Source organism: Oncorhynchus clarkii, unplaced genomic scaffold (genome assembly GCF_045791955.1).
Source record: "Oncorhynchus clarkii lewisi isolate Uvic-CL-2024 unplaced genomic scaffold, UVic_Ocla_1.0 unplaced_contig_6234_pilon_pilon, whole genome shotgun sequence".
Taxonomy (NCBI): Eukaryota; Metazoa; Chordata; class Actinopteri; order Salmoniformes; family Salmonidae; genus Oncorhynchus; species Oncorhynchus clarkii.
In genome coordinates this window covers 40,641-62,707 of record NW_027258187.1, presented here as the reverse complement: position 1 = coordinate 62,707, position 22,067 = coordinate 40,641, and positions in this window count along the sequence as shown.

The window sequence follows — 22,067 nt, the reverse complement described above, 5'->3', positions numbered from 1 at the left end:
CTAAAGACTGGCCACATGTAGAAGAAGCCATAGAGATCGTGAACTGGGTCCTAAGTCTTTGTATGGTGGATAGGCTTTCAATGGAAAAACAGCCTTTCAAAATAATAGTCCTTCCTGGATGGATTTTCTTCAGGTTTTCGCCTGCCATATCTGTTCTGTTATACTCACAGACATTATTTTAACAGTTTTGGAAACTTTAGAGTGTTTTCTATCCAAATATATTACCTGCATATCCTAGCTTCTGGACCAGAGAAGCAGGCAGATTAATTTGGGCACGCTTTTCTTCCAAAATTCAGAATGCTGCCCCCTACCCTAGTGAGGTTAATGTGGATGTAAAGGTGCTGGCGAAGGTAATAGCGAGGCGTCTGGAAGTAGTCTCACGAGGACAAGCCCTACCTCAGTCCACCCACCTCGACCCCCCGCCCCAGTATTCTTGACTGTTTATTTGTTGTGATATCTCTGTAGAATTTTTGTTTTCTAGGACCGAATTGAGGGAGGGTGTGGGACGGGTTGGCTATATGGGGTGATCAGGGTAGGTGGTTGGGAGGGAGGTGGGGAGAGAGGGAATCGAGGTGGGTGGCCTGAGGTAGGGCGGAGAGGTAGGGAAAGGACTAGGGGGGTTGGGTGGGTGTGTTGAATGGAGGGGGGGATATGGTCAAATCCTTAATGTACATTCTGTAAAACTTTTATAAAAATATGTGGACATGGAGTGAAGAGTTTCAGTCACATGACTATCTACATCATCATCATTACAATGGATAGTTTTCTCTTTTGTTAAGTTTCCTTTTCCAAAAACCTAACAGGCAAACGCCCTGGAGGAGGAATGTATTATGAAAACAGTGCTCATCACACATGATCACTTAGACACTGTCAGGTAACTGACTTACCTTGTCTAGTTTCCTGTTGCATCTTATTTGTGAAGGAAACCTCCACAACTGATAAACTGCTACACACTATTAAAAATTGTTTCGGGGTTGGTTGGCAAAGGCCTGTATTTAGTTTAGATGGTGGTGGTGGTGTGGGCTACCATGGTGGTGGTGGTGGTGGTGGAGTGGGCTGCCATGGTGGTGGTGGTGGTGTGGGCTGCCATGGTGGTGGTGGTGGTGGTGGTGTGGGATACTATGGTGGTGGTGGTGTGGGCTACCATTGTAGTGGTGGTGGTGTGGGCTACCATGGTGGTGGTGGTGGTGTGGGCTACCATGGTGGTGGTGGTGGTGGTGGTGGTGTGGGCTGCCATGGTGGTGATGGTAGTGTGGTTTACCATGGTGGTGGTGGTGGTGGTGGTGGTGTGGGCTGCCATGGTGGTGGTGGTGGTGGAGTGGGCTGCCATGGTGGTGGTGGTGGTGTGGTTTACCATGGTGGTGGTGGTGGTGGTGGTGTGGGCTGCCATGGTGGTGGTGGTGGTGGTGGAGTGGGCTGCCATGGTGGTGGTGGTGGAGTGGGCTGCCATGGTGGTGGTGGTGGTGTGGGCTACTATGGTGGTGGTGGTGGTGTGGGCTACCGTGGTGGTGGTGGTGTGGGCTACCATGATGGTGGTGGTGTGGGCTACCATGGTGGTGGTGGTGGTGTGGGCTACCGTGGTGGTGGTGGTGGTGGTGTGGGCTACTGTGGTGGTGGTTGTGGTGTGGGCTACAATGGTGGTGGTGGTGTGGGCTACCATGATGGTGGTGGTGTGGGCTACCATGGTGGTGGTGGTGGTGTGGGCTACCGTGGTGGTGGTGGTGGTGGTGGTGTGGGCTACCGTGGTGGTGGTTGTGGTGTGGGCTACAATGGTGGTGGTGGTGTGGGCTACCATGATGGTGGTGGTGTGGGCTACCATGGTGGTGGTGTGGGCTACCATGGTGGTGGTGGTGTGGGCTATTGTGGTGGTGGAGGTGGTGTGGGCTACCATGGTGGTGGTGGTGTGGGCTACCGTGGTGGTGGTGGTGTTGGCTAACGTATTGGTGGATGTGTGGGCTACCGTGGTGGTGGTGTGGGCTACCATGGTGGTGGTGGTGGTGTGGGCTACTGTGGTGGTGGAGGTGGTGTGGGCTACCATGGTGGTGGTGGTGTGGGCTAACGTATTGGTGGATGTGTGGGCTACCGTGGTGGTGGTGTGGGCTACCATGGTGGTGGTGGTGGTGTGGGCTACTGTGGTGGTGGAGGTGGTGTGGGCTACCATGGTGGTGGTGGTGTGGGCTAACGTATTGGTGGATGTGTGGGCTACCGTGGTGGTGGTGTGGGCTACCATGGTGGTGGTGGTGTGGGCTATCGTGGTGGTGGTGGTGTGAACTACCGTGGTGGTGGTGGTGTGGGATTTTCCGTGGTGGTGGTGGTATGGGATATTCCGTGGTGGTGGTGGTGTGGGCTACTATGGTGGTAGTGTGTGTTACCGGGTGGTGTGGTCGACTGTGGTGGTGGTGTGAACTACCGTGTTGGTGGTGGTGTGGGCTACCATGGTGATGGGTGTGGTGGTGGTGGTGGTGTGGGCTAACCTGTTGGTGGTGGTTGTGTGGGCTACCATGGTGGAGTTGGTGTGGGCTACCATGGTGGTGATGGTGTGGGCTACCATGGTGGTGATGGTGTGGGCTACCATGTTGGTGGTGGTGTGGGCTACCATGGTGGTGATGGTGTGGGCTACCATGGTGGTGGTGGTGTGGACTACCATGGTGGTGATGGTGTGGGCTACCATGGTGGTGATGGTTTGGGCTACCATGGTGGTGGTGGTGTGGACTACCATGGTGCTGGTGGTGTGGACTACCATGGTGGTGATGGTGTGGGCTACCATGGTGGTGGTGGTGTGGGCTACCATGGTGGTGGTGGTGTGGGCTACCATGGTGGTGGTGGTGTGGGCTACCATGGTGATGGTGGTGTGGGCTACCATGGTGGTGATGGTGTGGGCTACCATGGTGGTGGTGGTGTGGGCTACCATGGTGGTGGTGGTGTGGGCTACCATGGTGGTGGTGTGGGCTACCATGGTGGTGGTGGTGTGGGCTACCATGGTGGTGATGGTGTGGGCAACCATGGTGGTGGTGTGGGCTACCATGGTGGTGATGGTGTGGGCTACCATGGTGGTGATGGTGTGGGCTACCATGGTGGTGGTGGTGTGGACTACCATGGTGGTGATGGTGTGGGCTACTAGTTAAATTGCAGGAGGACATGGAGTAACAGGTCAAAGGTTTAAATGTGTATTCAGTTCAAATACAAGAGGGGAGTTCTGGTTTAGCAGGTGAATGGAGAAGAAGCTCGTGGACGAAGCTCCTACGTATTAGTTAATTTTGCCAAATATGAACTTTGCGTTCCACTTTCTTACATATCATGTTTGATTGGTGAGTTGGTAAGTTACCTTTTTGATTCAAATGTCACATGACCTGAGGAGCAGAAGACCTGTCAAAAACATGTCAAACTATGTTTAAAATCAATCGTAAGGTTGTTTTTTGTCATAAATAATAAATAATATTTCAACCGGATAAAAGCTTTGTCAATAGAAAAGGAGAATTAAGAAAGGCTCCCGATCACGCGTTGGGCTCATGTCTGGAAATTTCCACTGTTGAAAGTGCTGTATCTCATCTCATTTTTCAGAGTAAAAGACTGAAACAATGCCTAAAGACTGGCCACATGTAGAAGAAGCCATAGAGATCGTGAACTGGGTCCTAAGTCTTTGTATGGTGGATAGGCTTTCAATGGTAAAACAGCCTTTCAAAATAATAGTCCTTCCTGGATGGATTTTCTTCAGGTTTTCGCCTGCCATATCAGTTCTTTTATACTCACAGACATTATTTTTAACAGTTTTGGAAACTTTAGAGTGTTTTCTATCCAAATATATTACATATTACATCCTAGCTTCTGGACCAGAGAAGCAGGCAGATTAATTTGGGCACGCTTTTCATCCAAAATTCAGAATGCTGCCCCCTACCCTAGTGAGGTTAATGTGGATGTAAAGGTGCTGGCGAAGGTAATAGCGAGGTGTCTGGAAGTAGTCTCACCAGGACAAGCCCTACCTCAGTCCACCCACCTCGACCCCCCCCCCCCCCCCATTATTCTTGACTGTTTATTTGTTGTGATATCTCTGTAGAATTTTTGTTTTCTAGGACCGAATTGAGGGAGGGTGTGGGACGGGTTGGCTATATGGGGTGATCAGGGCAGGTGGTTGGGAGGGAGTTGGGGAGAGAGGGAATCGAGGTGGGTGGAGTGAGGTAGGGCGGAGAGGTAGGGAAAGGACTAGGGGGGTTGGGTGGGTGTGTTGAATGGAGGGGGGGATATGGTCAAATCCTTAAAGTACATTCTGTAAAACTTTTATAAAAATATGTGGACATGGAGTGAAGAGTTTCAGTCACATGACTATCTACATCATCATCATTACAATGGATAGTTTTCTCTTTTGTTAAGTTTCCTTTTCCAAAAACCTAACAGGCAAACGCCCTGGAGGAGGAATGTATTATGAAAACAGTGGTCATCACACATGATCACTTAGACACTGTCAGGTAACTGACTTACCTTGTCTAGTTTCCTGTTGCATCTTATTTGTGAAGGAAACCTCCACAACAGATAAACTGCTACACACTATTAAAAATTGTTTCGGGGTTGGTTGGCAAAGGCCTGTATTTAGTTTAGATGGTGGTGGTGGTGTGGGCTACCATGGTGGTGGTGGTGGTGGTGGAGTGGGCTGCCATGGTGGTGGTGGTGGAGTGGGCTGCCATGGTGGTGGTGTGGGCTGCCATGGTGGTGGTGGTGGTGTGGGCTACCACGGTGGTGGTGGTGGTGGTGGTGGTGTGGGTGTGGGCTGCCATGGTGGTGGTGGTGGTGTGGTTTACCATGGTGGCGGTGGTGGTGGTGGTGTGGGCTGCCATGGTGGTGGTGGTGGTGGTGGAGTGGGCTGCCATGGTGGTGGTGGTGGAGTGGGCTGCCATGGTGGTAGTGGTGGTGTGGGCTGCCATGGTGGTGGTGGTGGTGGTGGAGTGGGCTGCCATGGTGGTGGTGGTGGAGTGGGCTGCCATGGTGGTGGTGGTGGTGGTGTGGGAAACTATGGTGGTGGTGGTGTGGGCTACCATGGTGGTGGTGGTGGTGTGGGCTACCGTGGTGGTGGTGGTGGTGTGGGCTACCATGGTGGTGTGGGCTACCATGGTGGTGGTGGTGGTGGTGGTGGTGTGGGCTGCCATGGTGGTGGTGGTGGTGGTGTGGTTTGCCATGGTGGTGGTGGTGGTGGTGGTGGTGGTGGAGTGGGCTGCCATGGTGGTGGTGGTGGAGTGGGCTGCCATGGTGGTAATGGTGGTGTGGGCTGCCATGGTGGTGGTGGTGGTGGTGGTGTGGGCTGCCATGGTGGTGGTGGTGGAGTGGGCTGCCATGGTGGTGGTGGTGGAGTGGGCTGCCATGGTGGTAGTGGTGGTGTGGGCTGCCATGGTGGTGGTGGTGGTGGTGGTGGTGGAGTGTGCTGCCATGGTGGTGGTGGTGGAGTGGGCTGCCATGGTGGTAGTGGTGGTGTGGGCTGCCATGGTGGTGGTGGTTGTGGTGGAGTGGGCTGCCATGGTGGTGGTGGTGGAGTGGGCTGCCATGGTGGTGGTGTTGGTGGTGTGGGAAACTATGGTGGTGGTGGTGTGGGCTACCATGGTGGTGGTGGTGGTTTGGGCTACCGTGGTGGTGGTGGTGGTGTGGGCTACCACGGTGGTGGTGGTGGTGGTGGTGGTGTGGGCTGCCATGGTGGTGGTGGTGTGGTTTGCCATGGTGGTGGTGGTGGTGGTGGTGGTGGAGTGGGCTGCCATGGTGGTGGTGGTGGAGTGGGCTGCCATCGTGGTAATGGTGGTGTGGGCTGCCATGGTGGTGGTGGTGGTGGTGGTGGTGGAGTGGGCTGCCATGGTGGTGGTGGTGGAGTGGGCTGCCATGGTGGTGGTGGTGGTGTGGGCTGCCATGGTGGTGGTGGTGGTGGTGTGGGCTGCCATGGTGGTGGTGGTGGTGGTGGTGGTGGAGTTGGCTGCCATGGTGGTGGTGGTGGAGGTGGTGGTGGAGTGGGCTGCCATGGTGGTGGTGGTGGAGTGGGCTGCCATGGTGGTGGTGGTGGTGTGGGCTACTATGGTGGTGGTGGTGTTGGCTACCATTGTAGTGGTGGTGGTGTGGGCTACCATGGTGGTGGTGGTGGTGTGGGCTACCGTGGTGGTGGTGGTGGTGGTGTGGGCTACCGTGGTGGTGGTTGTGGTGTGGGCTACAATGGTGGTTGTGGTGTGGGCTACAATGGTGGTGGTGGTGTGGGCTACCGTGTTGGTGGAGGTGGTGTGGGCTACCGTGGTGGTGGTGGTGGTGTGGGCTACCACGGTGGTGGTGGTGGTGGTGGTGGTGTGGGCTGCCATGGTGGTGATGGTGGTGTGGTTTACTATGGTGGTGGTGTGGGCTACCATTGTAGTGGTGGTGGTGTGGGCTACCATGGTGGTGGTGGTGGTGTGAGCTACCACGGTGGTGGTGGTGGTGGTGGTGTGGGCTGCCATGGTGGTGATGGTGGTGTGGGCTGCCATGGTGGTAGTGGTGGTGTGGGCTGCCATGGTGGTGGTGGTTGTGGTGGAGTGGGCTGCCATGGTGGTGGTGGTGGAGTGGGCTGCCATGGTGGTGGTGGTGGTGGTGTGGGAAACTATGGTGGTGGTGGTGTGGGCTACCATGGTGGTGGTGGTGGTGTGGGCTGCCATGGTGGTGGTGGTGGTGGTGGTGGTGGAGTGGGCTGCCATGGTGGTGGTGGTGGAGTGGGCTGCCATGGTGGTAGTGGTGGTGTGGGCTGCCATGGTGGTGGTGGTTGTGGTGGAGTGGGCTGCCATGGTGGTGGTGGTGGAGTGGGCTGCCATGGTGGTGGTGGTGGTGGTGTGGGAAACTATGGTGGTGGTGGTGTGGGCTACCATGGTGGTGGTGGTGGTGTGGGCTACCGTGGTGGTGGTGGTGGTGTGGGCTACCATGGTGGTGTGGGCTACCACGGTGGTGGTGGTGGTGGTGGTGGTGTGGGCTGCCATGGTGGTGGTGGTGGTGGTGTGGTTTGCCATGGTGGTGGTGGTGGTGGTGGTGGTGGAGTGGGCTGCCATGGTGGTGGTGGTGGAGTGGGCTGCCATGGTGGTAATGGTGGTGTGGGCTGCCATGGTGGTGGTGGTGGTGGTGGTGGTGGAGTGGGCTGCCATGGTGGTGGTGGTGGAGTGGGCTGCCATGGTGGTGGTGGTGGTGTGGGCTGCCATGGTGGTGGTGGTGGTGGTGTGGGCTGCCATGGTGGTGGTGGTGGTGGTGGTGGTGGAGTGGGCTGCCATGGTGGTGGTGGTGGAGGTGGTGGTGGAGTGGGCTGCCATGGTGGTGGTGGTGGAGTGGGCTGCCATGGTGGTGGTGGTGGTGTGGGCTACTATGGTGGTGGTGGTGTTGGCTACCATTGTAGTGGTGGTGGTGTGGGCTACCATGGTGGTGGTGGTGGTGTGGGCTACCGTGGTGGTGGTGGTGGTGGTGTGGGCTACCGTAGTGGTGGTTGTGGTGTGGGCTACAATGGTGGTTGTGGTGTGGGCTACAATGGTGGTGGTGGTGTGGGCTACCGTGTTGGTGGAGGTGGTGTGGGCTACCGTGGTGGTGGTGGTGGTGTGGGCTACCACGGTGGTGGTGGTGGTGGTGTGGGCTGCCATGGTGGTGATGGTGGTGTGATTTACTATGGTGGTGGTGTGGGCTACCATTGTAGTGGTGGTGGTGTGGGCTACCATGGTGGTGGTGGTGGTGTGGGCTACCACGGTGGTGGTGGTGGTGGTGGTGTGGGCTGCCATGGTGGTGATGGTGGTGTGGTTTACCATGGTGGTGGTGGTGGTGGTGGTGGTGGTGGAGTGGGCTGCCATGGTGGTGGTGGTGGAGTGGGCTGCCATGGTGGTGGTGGTGGTGTGGGCTACCACGGTGGTGGTGGTGGTGGTGGTGTGGGCTGCCATGGTGGTGATGGTGGTGTGGTTTACCATGGTGGTGGTGGTGGTGGTGGTGGTGGTGGTGTGGGCTGCCATGGTGGTGGTGGTGGAGTGGGCTGCCATGGTGGTGGTGGTGGTGTGGCTGCCATGGTGGTGGTGGTGGAGTGGGCTGCCATGGTGGTGGTGGTGGTGGTGTGGGCTACCACGGTGGTGGTGGTGGTGGTGGTGTGGGCTGCCATGGTGGTGGTGGTGGAGTGGGCTGCCATGGTGGTGGTGGTGGTGTGGGCTGCCATGGTGGTGGTGGTGGAGTGGGCTGCCATGGTGGTGGTGGTGGTGGTGTGGGCTACCACGGTGGTGGTGGTGGTGGTGGTGTGGGCTGCCATGGTGGTGATGGTGGAGTGGGCTACCATGGTGGTGGTGGTGGTGTGGGCTACCGTGGTGGTGGTGGTGGTGTGGGCTACCATGGTGGTGTGGGCTACCACGGTGGTGGTGGTGGTGGTGGTGGTGTGGGCTGCCATGGTGGTGGTGGTGGTGGTGTGGTTTGCCATGGTGGTGGTGGTGGTGGTGGTGGTGGAGTGGGCTGCCATGGTGGTGGTGGTGGAGTGGGCTGCCATGGTGGTAATGGTGGTGTGGGCTGCCATGGTGGTGGTGGTGGTGGTGGTGGTGGAGTGGGCTGCCATGGTGGTGGTGGTGGAGTGGGCTGCCATGGTGGTGGTGGTGGTGGTGTGGGCTGCCATGGTGGTGGTGGTGGTGGTGTGGGCTGCCATGGTGGTGGTGGTGGTGGTGGTGGTGGAGTGGGCTGCCATGGTGGTGGTGGTGGAGGTGGTGGTGGAGTGGGCTGCCATGGTGGTGGTGGTGGAGTGGGCTGCCATGGTGGTGGTGGTGGTGTGGGCTACTATGGTGGTGGTGGTGTTGGCTACCATTGTAGTGGTGGTGGTGTGGGCTACCATGGTGGTGGTGGTGGTGTGGGCTACCGTGGTGGTGGTGGTGGTGGTGTGGGCTACCGTAGTGGTGGTTGTGGTGTGGGCTACAATGGTGGTTGTGGTGTGGGCTACAATGGTGGTGGTGGTGTGGGCTACCGTGTTGGTGGAGGTGGTGTGGGCTACCGTGGTGGTGGTGGTGGTGTGGGCTACCACGGTGGTGGTGGTGGTGGTGTGGGCTGCCATGGTGGTGATGGTGGTGTGATTTACTATGGTGGTGGTGTGGGCTACCATTGTAGTGGTGGTGGTGTGGGCTACCATGGTGGTGGTGGTGGTGTGGGCTACCACGGTGGTGGTGGTGGTGGTGGTGTGGGCTGCCATGGTGGTGATGGTGGTGTGGTTTACCATGGTGGTGGTGGTGGTGGTGGTGGTGGTGGTGTGGGCTGCCATGGTGGTGGTGGTGGAGTGGGCTGCCATGGTGGTGGTGGTGGTGTGGGCTACCACGGTGGTGGTGGTGGTGGTGGTGTGGGCTGCCATGGTGGTGATGGTGGTGTGGTTTACCATGGTGGTGGTGGTGGTGGTGGTGGTGGTGGTGTGGGCTGCCATGGTGGTGGTGGTGGAGTGGGCTGCCATGGTGGTGGTGGTGGTGTGGGCTGCCATGGTGGTGGTGGTGGAGTGGGCTGCCATGGTGGTGGTGGTGGTGGTGTGGGCTACCACGGTGGTGGTGGTGGTGGTGGTGTGGGCTGCCATGGTGGTGGTGGTGGAGTGGGCTGCCATGGTGGTGGTGGTGGTGTGGGCTGCCATGGTGGTGGTGGTGGAGTGGGCTGCCATGGTGGTGGTGGTGGTGGTGTGGGCTACCACGGTGGTGGTGGTGGTGTGGGCTGCCATGGTGGTGATGGTGGAGTGGGCTGCCATGGTGGTGTTGGTGGAGTGGGCTGCCATGGTGGTAGTGGTGGTGTGGGCTGCCATGGTGGTGGTGGTGGAGTGGGCTGCCATGGTGGTGGTGGTGGTGTGGGCTGCCATGGTGGTGGTGGTGGAGTGGGCTGCCATGGTGGTGGTGGTGGTGGTGTGGGCTACCACGGTGGTGGTGGTGGTGGTGTGGGCTGCCATGGTGGTGATGGTGGAGTGGGCTGCCATGGTGGTGGTGGTGGAGTGGGCTGCCATGGTGGTAGTGGTGGTGTGGGCTGCCATGGTGGTGGTGGTGGTGTGGGCTACTATGGTGGTGGTGGTGTGGGCTGCCATGGTGGTGGTGGTGGTGTGGGCTAGTATGGTGGTGGTGGTGGTGTGGGCTACCGTGGTGGTGGTGGTGGTGTGGGCTACCATGGTGGTGGTGGTGGTGTGGGCTACCGTGGTGGTGGTGGTGGTGTGGGCTACCATGGTGGTGGTGGTGGTGTGGGCTAGTATGGTGGTGGTGTGGGCTACCATTGTAGTGGTGGTGGTGTGGGCTACCATGGTGGTGGTGGTGGTGTGGGCTACCATGGTGGTGGTGCTGGTGGTGGTGTGGGCTGCCATGGTGGTGGTGGTGGAGTGGGCTGCCCTGGTGGTGGTGGTGGAGTGGGCTGCCATGGTGGTAGTGGTGGTGCGGGCTGCCATGGTGGTGGTGGTGTGGGCTGCCATGGTGGTGGAGTGGGCTGCCATGGTGGTGGTGGTGGTGTGGGCTACTATGGTGGTGGTGGTGTGGGCTACCATTGTAGTGGTGGTGGTGTGGGCTACCATGGTGGTGGTGGTGGTGTGGGCTACCGTGGTGGTGGTGGTGGTGTGGGCTACCATGGTGGTGGTGGTGGTGTGGGCTACCGTGGTGGTGGTGGTGGTGTGGGCTACCACGGTGGTGGTGGTGGTGGTGGTGGTGTGGGCTGCCATGGTGGTGGTGGTGGTGGTGTGGTTTACCATGGTGGTGGTGGTGGTGGTGGTGGTGGTGGTGTGGGCTGCCATGGTGGTGGTGGTGGAGTGGGCTGCCATGGTGGTGGTGGTGGAGTGGGCTGCCATGGTGGTAGTGGTGGTGTGGGCTGCCATGGTGGTGGTGGTGGTGGTGGTGGAGTGGGCTGCCATGGTGGTGGTGGTGGAGTGGGCTGCCATGGTGGTGGTGGTGGTGTGGGCTGCCATGGTGGTGGTGGTGGTGGTGTGGGCTGCCATGGTGGTGGTGGTGGTGGTGGTGGTGGAGTGGGCTGCCATGGTGGTGGTGGTGGAGTGGGCTGCCATGGTGGTGGTGGTGGAGTGGGCTGCCATGGTGGTGGTGGTGGTGTGGGCTACTATTGTAGTGGTGGTGGTGTGGGCTACCATGGTGGTGGTGGTGGTGTGGGCTACCACGGTGGTGGTGGTGGTGTGGGCTGCCATGGTGGTGATGGTGGTGTGGGATGCCATGGTGGTGGTGGTGGTGGTGGTGGTGGAGTGGGCTGCCATGGTGGTGGTGGTGGAGTGGGCTGCCATGGTGGTGGTGGTGGTGTGGGCTGCCATGGTGGTGGTGGTGGTGGTGTGGGCTGCCATGGTGGTGGTGGTGGTGGTGGTGGAGTGGGCTGCCATGGTGGTGGTGGTGGAGTGGGCTGCCATGGTGGTGGTGGTGGAGTGGGCTGCCATGGTGGTGGTGGTGGTGTGGGCTACTATTGTAGTGGTGGTGGTGTGGGCTACCATGGTGGTGGTGGTGGTGTGGGCTACCACGGTGGTGGTGGTGGTGTGGGCTGCCATGGTGGTGATGGTGGTGTGGTTTACCATGGTGGTGGTGGTGGTGGTGTGGGCTGCCATGGTGGTGGTGGTGGTGGTGGTGGAGTGGGCTGCCATGGTGGTGGTGGTGGAGTGGGCTGCCATGGTGGTGGTGGTGGAGTGGGCTGCCATGGTGGTGGTGGTGGTGTGGGCTACTATTGTAGTGGTGGTGGTGTGGGCTACCACGGTGGTGGTGGTGGTGTGGGCTGCCATGGTGGTGATGGTGGTGTGGGCTGCCATGGTGGTGGTGGTGGTGGTGGTGGTGGAGTGGGCTGCCATGGTGGTGGTGGTGGTGTGGGCTGCCATGGTGGTGGTGGTGGTGGTGTGGGCTGCCATGGTGGTGGTGGTGGTGTGGGCTGCCATGGTGGTGGTGGTGGTGGTGTGGGCTGCCATGGTGGTGGTGGTGGTGGTGGTGGTGGTGTGGGTGGTGTGGGCTACATGGTGGTGGTGGTGGTGGTGGTGGTGGAGTGGGCTGCCATGGTGGTGGTGGTGGAGTGGGCTGCCATGGTGGTGGTTGTGGTGTGGGCTGCCATGGTGGTGGTGGTGGTGGTGTGGGCTGCCATGGTGGTGGTGGTGGTGGTGGTGGTGGAGTGGGCTGCCATGGTGGTGGTGGTGGAGTGGGCTGCCATGGTGGTGGTGGTGGAGTGGGCTGCCATGGTGGTGGTGGTGGTGTGGGCTACTATTGTAGTGGTGGTGGTGTGGGCTACCATGGTGGTGGTGGTGGTGTGGGCTGCCATGGTGGTGATGGTGGTGTGGGCTGCCATGGTGGTGGTGGTGGTGGTGGTGGTGGGGTGGGCGGCCATGGTGGTGGTGGTGGAGTGGGCTGCCATGGTGGTGGTGGTGGTGTGGGCTGCCATGGTGGTGGTGGTGGTGGTGTGGGCTGCCATGGTGGTGGTGGTGGTGTGGGCTACCACGGTGGTGGTGGTGGTGTGGGCTGCCATGGTGGTGATGGTGGTGTGGGATGCCATGGTGGTGGTGGTGGTGGTGGTGGTGTAGTGGGCTGCCATGGTGGTGGTGGTGGAGTGGGCTGCCATGGTGGTGGTGGTGGTGTGGGCTGCCATGGTGGTGGTGGTGGTGGTGTGGGCTGCCATGGTGGTGGTGGGGGTGGTGGTGGAGTGGGCTGCCATGGTGGTGGTGGTGGAGTGGGCTGCCATGGTGGTGGTGGTGGAGTGGGCTGCCATGGTGGTGGTGGTGGTGTGGGCTACTATTGTTGTGGTGGTGGTGTGGGCTACCATGGTGGTGGTGGTGGTGTGGGCTACCACGGTGGTGGTGGTGGTGTGGGCTGCCATGGTGGTGATGGTGGTGTGGTTTACCATGGTGGTGGTGGTGGTGGTGGTGGTGGTGGTGTGGGCTGCCATGGTGGTGGTGGTGGAGTGGGCTGCCATGGTGGTGGTGGTGGTGGTGTGGGCTGCGATGGTGGTGGTGGTGGTGTGGGCTGCCATGGTGGTGGTGGTGGTGGTGTGGGCTGCCATGGTGGTGGTGGTGGTGGTGGTGGAGTGGGCTGCCATGGTGGTGGTGGTGGAGTGGGCTGCCATGGTGGTGGTGGTGGAGTGGGCTGCCATGGTGGTGGTGGTGGTGTGGGCTACTATTGTAGTGGTGGTGGTGTGGGCTACCACGGTGGTGGTGGTGGTGTGGGCTGCCATGGTGGTGATGGTGGTGTGGGCTGCCATGGTGGTGGTGGTGGTGGTGGTGGTGGAGTGGGCTGCCATGGTGGTGGTGGTGGAGTGGGCTGCCATGGTGGTGGTGGTGGTGTGGGCTGCCATGGTGGTGGTGGTGGTGGTGTGGGCTGCCAGGGTGGTGGTGGTGGTGTGGGCTGCCATGGTGGTGGTGGTGGTGGTGTGGGCTGCCATGGTGGTGGTGGTGGTGGTGGTGGTGGTGTGGGTGGTGTGGGCTACATGGTGGTGGTGGTGGTGGTGGTGGTGGTGGAGTGGGCTGCCATGGTGGTGGTGGTGGAGTGGGCTGCCATGGTGGTGGTTGTGGTGTGGGCTGCCATGGTGGTGGTGGTGGTGGTGTGGGCTGCCATGGTGGTGGTGGTGGTGGTGGTGGTGGAGTGGGCTGCCATGGTGGTGGTGGTGGAGTGGGCTGCCATGGTGGTGGTGGTGGAGTGGGCTGCCATGGTGGTGGTGGTGGTGTGGGCTACTATTGTAGTGGTGGTGGTGTGGGCTACCATGGTGGTGGTGGTGGTGTGGGCTACCACGGTGGTGGTGGTGGTGTGGGCTGCCATGGTGGTGATGGTGGTGTGGGCTGCCATGGTGGTGGTGGTGGTGGTGGTGGTGGAGTGGGCTGCCATGGTGGTGGTGGTGGAGTGGGCTGCCATGGTGGTGGTGGTGGTGTGGGCTGCCATGGTGGTGGTGGTGGTGGTGTGGGCTGCCATGGTGGTGGTGGTGGTGGTGGTGGAGTGGGCTGCCATGGTGGTGGTGGTGGAGTGGGCTGCCATGGTGGTGGTGGTGGAGTGGGCTGCCATGGTGGTGGTGGTGGTGTGGGCTACTATTGTAGTGGTGGTGGTGTGGGCTACCATGGTGGTGGTGGTGGTGTGGGCTACCACGGTGGTGGTGGTGGTGTGGGCTGCCATGGTGGTGATGGTGGTGTGGTTTACCATGGTGGTGGTGGTGGTGGTGGTGGTGGTGGTGTGGGCTGCCATGGTGGTGGTGGTGGAGTGGGCTGCCATGGTGGTGGTGGTGGTGGTGTGGGCTGCCATGGTGGTGGTGGTGGTGTGGGCTGCCATGGTGGTGGTGGTGGTGGTGTGGGCTGCCATGGTGGTGGTGGTGGTGGTGGTGGAGTGGGCTGCCATGGTGGTGGTGGTGGAGTGGGCTGCCATGGTGGTGGTGGTGGAGTGGGCTGCCATGGTGGTGGTGGTGGTGTGGGCTACTATTGTAGTGGTGGTGGTGTGGGCTACCACGGTGGTGGTGGTGGTGTGGGCTGCCATGGTGGTGATGGTGGTGTGGGCTGCCATGGTGGTGGTGGTGGTGGTGGTGGTGGAGTGGGCTGCCATGGTGGTGGTGGTGGAGTGGGCTGCCATGGTGGTGGTGGTGGTGTGGGCTGCCATGGTGGTGGTGGTGGTGGTGTGGGCTGCCATGGTGGTGGTGGTGGTGTGGGCTGCCATGGTGGTGGTGGTGGTGGTGTGGGCTGCCATGGTGGTGGTGGTGGTGGTGGTGGTGTGGGCTGCCATGGTGGTGGTGGTGGAGTGGGCTGCCATGGTGGTGGTGGTGGAGTGGGCTGCCATGGTGGTGGTGGTGGTGTGGGCTACTATTGTAGTGGTGGTGGTGTGGGCTACCATGGTGGTGGTGGTGGTGTGGGCTACCACGGTGGTGGTGGTGGTGTGGGCTGCCATGGTGGTGATGGTGGTGTGGTTTACCATGGTGGTGGTGGTGGTGGTGGTGGTGGTGGTGTGGGCTGCCATGGTGGTGGTGGTGGTGTGGGCTGCCATGGTGGTGGTGGTGGTGGTGTGGGCTACCACGGTGGTGGTGGTGGTGGTGGTGTGGGCTGCCATGGTGGTGATGGTGGTGTGGTTTACCATGGTGGTGGTGGTGGTGGTGATGGTGGTGGTGTGGGCTGCCATGGTGGTGGTGGTGGAGTGGGCTGCCATGGTGGTGGTGGTGGAGTGGGCTGCCATGGTGGTAGTGGTGGTGTGGGCTGCCATGGTGGTGGTGGTGGTGTGGGCTACTATGGTGGTGGTGGTGTGGGCTGCCATGGTGGTGGTGGTGGTGTGGGCTACTATGGTGGTGGTGTGGGCTACCATTGTAGTGGTGGTGGTGTGGGCTACCATGGTGGTGGTGGTGGTGTGGGCTACCACGGTGGTGGTGGTGGTGTGGGCTAACCTGTTGGTGGTGGTTGTGTTGGCTACCATGGTGGTGGTGGTGTGGGCTACCGTGGTGGTGGACGTGGTGTGGGCTACCGTGGTGGTGGAGGGGGTGTGGGCTACCGTGGTGGTGGTGGTGGTGTGGGCTACCGTGGTGGTGGTGGTGGTGTGGGCTACTGTGGCGGTGGTGTGGGCTACTGTGGTGGTGGTGGTGATGGCTACCATGGTGGTGGTGTGGGATACTGTGGTGGTGGTGGTGTGGGCTACCATGGTGGTGGTGTGGGCTACCGTGGTGGTGGAGGTGTGGGATATTCTGTGGTGGTGGTGGTGTGGGATACCATGGTGGTGGTGGTGTGGGCTACCGTGGTGGGGGAGGTGGTGTGGTGGTGGCTACCGTGGTGGTGGTAGTGGTGTGGGCTACCGTGGTGGTGGTGGTTGTTTGGGCTACTGTGGTGGTGGAGGTGGTGTGGGCTACCATGGTGGTGGTGGTGTGGTCTGCTGTGGTGGGGGAGGTGGTGTGGGCTACCGTGGTGGTGGTGGTGGTGTGGGCTACCGTGGTGGTGGTGGTGTGGGCTACTGTGGTTGTGGAGGTGGTGTGGGCTGCCATGGTGGTGGTGGTGTGGGCTACCGTGGTGGGGGAGTTTGTGTGGGCTACCGTGGTGGTGGTGGTGGTGTGGGCTACCGTGGTGGTGGTGGTGGTGTGGGCTACCATGGTGGTGGTGGTGTGGGCTACCGTGGTGGGGGAGTTTGTGTGGGCTACCGTGGTGGTGGTGGTGGTGTGGGATATATTGTGGTGGTGGTGGTGTGGGATATACCGTGGTGGTTGTGTGGGATATTCCTGGGTGGTGGTGGTGTGGGCTACTGTGATGGTGGTGGTGGTGTGGGCTACCATGGTGGTGGTGTGGGCTACTGTGGTGGTGGTGGTGTGGGCTACCATGGTGGTGGTGTGGGCTACCGTGGTGGGGGAGGTGGTGTGGTGGTGGGCTACCGTGGTGGTGGTAGTGCTGTGGGCTACCGTGGTGGTGGTGGTGGTGTGGGCTACTGTGGTGGTGGAGGTGGTGTGGGCTACCTTGGTGGTGGTGGTGTGGGCTACCGTGGTGGGGGAGGTGGTGTGGGCTACCGTGGTGGTGGTGGTGGTGTGGGCTACCGAGGTGGTGGTGGTGTGGGCTACTGTGGTGGTGGAGGTGGTGTGGGCTACCATGGTGGTGGTGGTGTGGGCTACCGTGGTGGTGGTGGTGGTGTGGGATATACCGTGGTGGTTGTGTGGGATATTCCTGGGTGGTTGTGGTGTGGGCTACTGTGATGGTGGTGGTGGTGTGGGCTACCGTGGTGGTGGTGGTGTGGGCTACCGTGGTGGTGGTGTGGGATATTCCTGGGTGGTAGTGGTGTGGGCTACCGTGGTGGTGGAGTTGCTGTGGGCTACCACGGTGGTGGTGTGGACAACCATGGTGGTGGTGTGGAATACCATGGTGGTGGTGGAGTGGGCTGCCATGGTGGTGGTGGTGGAGTGGGCTGCCATGGTGGTAGTGGTGGTGTGGGCTGCCATGGTGGTGGTGGTGGTGGTGGTGGTGGAGTGGGCTGCCATGGTGGTGGTGGTGGAGTGGGCTGCCATGGTGGTGGTTGTGGTGTGGGCTGCCATGGTGGTGGTGGTGGTGGTGTGGGCTGCCATGGTGGTGGTGGTGGTGGTGGTGGTGGAGTGGGCTGCCATGGTGGTGGTGGTGGAGTGGGCTGCCATGGTGGTGGTGGTGGTGTGGGCTACTATTGTAGTGGTGGTGGTGTGGGCTACCATGGTGGTGGTGGTGGTGTGGGCTACCACGGTGGTGGTGGTGGTGTGGGCTGCCATGGTGGTGATGGTGGTGTGGGCTGCCATGGTGGTGGTGGTGGTGGTGGTGGTGGAGTGGGCTGCCATGGTGGTGGTGGTGGAGTGGGCTGCCATGGTGGTGGTGGTGGTGTGGGCTGCCATGGTGGTGGTGGTGGTGGTGTGGGCTGCCATGGTGGTGGTGGTGGAGTGGGCTGCCATGGTGGTGGTGGTGGTGTGGGCTACTATTGTAGTGGTGGTGGTGTGGGCTACCATGGTGGTGGTGGTGGTGTGGGCTACCACGGTGGTGGTGGTGGTGTGGGCTACTATTGTAGTGGTGGTGGTGTGGGCTACCATGGTGGTGGTGGTGGTGTGGGCTACCACGGTGGTGGTGGTGGTGTGGGCTGCCATGGTGGTGATGGTGGTGTGGGCTGCCAGGGTGGTGGTGGTGGTGGTGGTGGTGGAGTGGGCTGCCATGGTGGTGGTGGTGGAGTGGGCTGCCATGGTGGTGGTGGTGGTGTGGGCTGCCATGGTGGTGGTGGTGGTGGTGTGGGCTGCCATGGTGGTGGTGGTGGTGTGGGCTGCCATGGTGGTGGTGGTGGTGGTGTGGGCTGCCATGGTGGTGGTGGTGGAGTGGGCTGCCATGGTGGTGGTGGTGGTGTGGGCTACTATTGTAGTGGTGGTGGTGTGGGCTACCATGGTGGTGGTGGTGGTGTGGGCTACCACGGTGGTGGTGGTGGTGTGGGCTGCCATGGTGGTGATGGTGGAGTGGGCTGCCATGGTGGTGGTGGTGGTGTGGGCTACTATTGTAGTGGTGGTGGTGTGGGCTACCATGGTGGTGGTGGTGGTGTGGGCTACCACGGTGGTGGTGGTGGTGTGGGCTGCCATGGTGGTGATGGTGGTGTGGTTTACCATGGTGGTGGTGGTGGTGGTGGTGGTGGTGGTGTGGGCTGCCATGGTGGTGGTGGTGGAGTGGGCTGCCATGGTGGTGGTGGTGGTGGTGTGGGCTACCACGGTGGTGGTGGTGGTGGTGGTGTGGGCTGCCATGGTGGTGGTGGTGGAGTGGGCTGCCATGGTGGTAGTGGTGGTGTGGGCTGCCATGGTGGTGGTGGTGGTGTGGGCTACTATGGTGGTGGTGGTGTGGGCTGCCATGGTGGTGGTGGTGGTGTGGGCTACTATGGTGGTGGTGTGGGCTACCATTGTAGTGGTGGTGGTGTGGGCTACCATGGTGGTGGTGGTGGTGTGGGCTACCACGGTGGTGGTGGTGGTGTGGGCTGCCATGGTGGTGATGGTGGTGTGGGCTGCCATGGTGGTGGTGGTGGTGGTGGTGGTGGAGTGGGCTGCCATGGTGGTGGTGGTGGAGTGGGCTGCCATGGTGGTGGTGGTGGTGTGGGCTGCCATGGTGGTGGTGGTGGTGGTGTAGGCTGCCATGGTGGTGGTGGTGGTGGTGGAGTGGGCTGCCATGGTGGTGGTGGTGGAGTGGGCTGCCATGGTGGTGGTGGTGGTGTGGGCTACTATTGTAGTGGTGGTGGTGTGGGCTACCATGGTGGTGGTGGTGGTGTGGGCTACCACGGTGGTGGTGGTGGTGTGGGCTGCCATGGTGGTGATGGTGGAGTGGGCTGCCATGGTGGTGGTGGTGGTGTGGGCTACTATTGTAGTGGTGGTGGTGTGGGCTACCACGGTGGTGGTGGTGGTGGTGGTGTGGGCTGCCATGGTGGTGATGGTGGTGTGGTTTACCATGGTGGTGGTGGTGGTGGTGGTGGTGGTGGTGTGGGCTGCCATGGTGGTGGTGGTGGAGTGGGCTGCCATGGTGGTGGTGGTGGAGTGGGCTGCCATGGTGGTAGTGGTGGTGTGGGCTGCCATGGTGGTGGTGGTGGTGTGGGCTACTATGGTGGTGGTGGTGTGGGCTGCCATGGTGGTGGTGGTGGTGTGGGCTACTATGGTGGTGGTGTGGGCTACCATTGTAGTGGTGGTGGTGTGGGCTACCATGGTGGTGGTGGTGGTGTGGGCTACCACGGTGGTGGTGGTGGTGTGGGCTGCCATGGTGGTGATGGTGGTGTGGGCTGCCATGGTGGTGGTGGTGGTGGTGGTGGTGGAGTGGGCTGCCATGGTGGTGGTGGTGGAGTGGGCTGCCATGGTGGTGGTGGTGGTGTGGGCTGCCATGGTGGTGGTGGTGGTGGTGTGGGCTGCCATGGTGGTGGTGGTGGTGGTGGTGGTGGAGTGGGCTGCCATGGTGGTGGTGGTGGAGTGGGCTGCCATGGTGGTGGTGGTGGTGTGGGCTACTATTGTAGTGGTGGTGGTGTGGGCTACCATGGTGGTGGTGGTGGTGTGGGCTACCACGGTGGTGGTGGTGGTGTGGGCTGCCATGGTGGTGATGGTGGAGTGGGCTGCCATGGTGGTGGTGGTGGTGTGGGCTACTATTGTAGTGGTGGTGGTGTGGGCTACCATGGTGGTGGTGGTGGTGGTGTGGGCTACCACGGTGGTGGTGGTGGTGTGGGCTGCCATGGTGGTGGTGGTGGTGTGGTTTACCATGGTGGTGGTGGTGGTGGTGGTGGTGGTGGTGTGGGCTGCCATGGTGGTGGTGGTGGAGTGGGCTGCCATGGTGGTGGTGGTGGTGGTGTGGGCTACCACGGTGGTGGTGGTGGTGGTGGTGTGGGCTGCCATGGTGGTGATGGTGGTGTGGTTTACCATGGTGGTGGTGGTGGTGGTGGTGGTGGTGGTGTGGGCTGCCATGGTGGTGGTGGTGGAGTGGGCTGCCATGGTGGTGGTGGTGGAGTGGGCTGCCATGGTGGTAGTGGTAGTGTGGGCTGCCATGGTGGTGGTGGTGGTGTGGGCTAATATGGTGGTGGTGGTGTGGGCTGCCATGGTGGTGGTGGTGGTGTGGGCTACTATGGTGGTGGTGTGGGCTACCATTGTAGTGGTGGTGGTGTGGGCTACCATGGTGGTGGTGGTGGTGTGGGCTACCACGGTGGTGGTGGTGGTGTGGGCTAACCTGTTGGTGGTGGTTGTGTTGGCTACCATGGTGGTGGTGGTGTGGGCTACCGTGGTGGTGGACGTGGTGTGGGCTACCGTGGTGGTGGAGGGGGTGTGGGCTGCCATGGTGGTGGTGGTGGTGGTGGTGGTGGAGTGGGCTGCCATGGTGGTGGTGGTGGAGTGGGCTGCCATGGTGGTGGTGGTGGTGTGGGCTGCCATGGTGGTGGTGGTGGTGGTGTGGGCTGCCATGGTGGTGGTGGTGGTGGTGGTGGTGGAGTGGGCTGCCATGGTGGTGGTGGTGGAGTGGGCTGCCATGGTGGTGGTGGTGGTGTGGGCTACTATTGTAGTGGTGGTGGTGTGGGCTACCATGGTGGTGGTGGTGGTGTGGGCTACCACGGTGGTGGTGGTGGTGTGGGCTGCCATGGTGGTGATGGTGGAGTGGGCTGCCATGGTGGTGGTGGTGGTGTGGGCTACAATTGTAGTGGTGGTGGTGTGGGCTACCATGGTGGTGGTGGTGGTGGTGTGGGCTACCACGGTGGTGGTGGTGGTGTGGGCTGCCATGGTGGTGATGGTGGTGTGGTTTACCATGGTGGTGGTGGTGGTGGTGGTGGTGGTGGTGTGGGCTGCCATGGTGGTGGTGGTGGAGTGGGCTGCCATGGTGGTGGTGGTGGTGGTGTGGGCTACCACGGTGGTGGTGGTGGTGGTGGTGTGGGCTGCCATGGTGGTGATGGTGGTGTGGTTTACCATGGTGGTGGTGGTGGTGGTGGTGGTGGTGGTGTGGGCTGCCATGGTGGTGGTGGTGGAGTGGGCTGCCATGGTGGTGGTGGTGGAGTGGGCTGCCATGGTGGTAGTGGTAGTGTGGGCTGCCATGGTGGTGGTGGTGGTGTGGGCTACTATGGTGGTGGTGGTGTGGGCTGCCATGGTGGTGGTGGTGGTGTGGGCTACTATGGTGGTGGTGTGGGCTACCATTGTAGTGGTGGTGGTGTGGGCTACCATGGTGGTGGTGTTGGTGTGGGCTACCACGGTGGTGGTGGTGGTGTGGGCTAACCTGTTGGTGGTGGTTGTGTTGGCTACCATGGTGGTGGTGGTGTGGGCTACCGTGGTGGTGGACGTGGTGTGGGCTACCGTGGTGGTGGAGGGGGTGTGGGCTACCGTGGTGGTGGTGGTGGTGTGGGCTACCGTGGTGGTGGTGGTGGTGTGGGCTACTGTGGCGGTGGTGTGGGCTACTGTGGTGGTGGTGGTGATGGCTACCATGGTGGTGGTGTGGGATACTGTGGTGGTGGTGGTGTGGGCTACCATGGTGGTGGTGTGGGCTACCGTGGTGGTGGAGGTGTGGGATATTCTGTGGTGGTGGTGGTGTGGGATACCATGGTGGTGGTGGTGTGGGCTACCGTGGTGGGGGAGGTGGTGTGGTGGTGGCTACCGTGGTGGTGGTAGTGGTGTGGGCTACCGTGGTGGTGGTGGTTGTTTGGGCTACCGTGGTGGTGGTGGTGTGGGCTACTGTGGTTGTGGAGGTGGTGTGGGCTGCCATGGTGGTGGTGGTGTGGGATATTCTGTGGTGGTGGTGGTGTGGGATACCATGGTGGTGGTGGTGTGGGCTACCGTGGTGGGGGAGGTGGTGTGGTGGTGGCTACCGTGGTGGTGGTAGTGGTGTGGGCTACCGTGGTGGTGGTGGTTGTTTGGGCTACCGTGGTGGTGGTGGTGTGGGCTACTGTGGTTGTGGAGGTGGTGTGGGCTGCCATGGTGGTGGTGGTGTGGGCTACCGTGGTGGGGGAGTTTGTGTGGGCTACCGTGGTGGTGGTGGTGGTGTGGGCTACCGTGGTGGTGGTGGTGGTGTGGGCTACCATGGTGGTGGTGGTGTGGGCTACCGTGGTGGGGGAGTTTGTGTGGGCTACCGTGGTGGTGGTGGTGGTGTGGGATATATTGTGGTGGTGGTGGTGTGGGATATACCGTGGTGGTTGTGTGGGATATTCCTGGGTGGTGGTGGTGTGGGCTACTGTGATGGT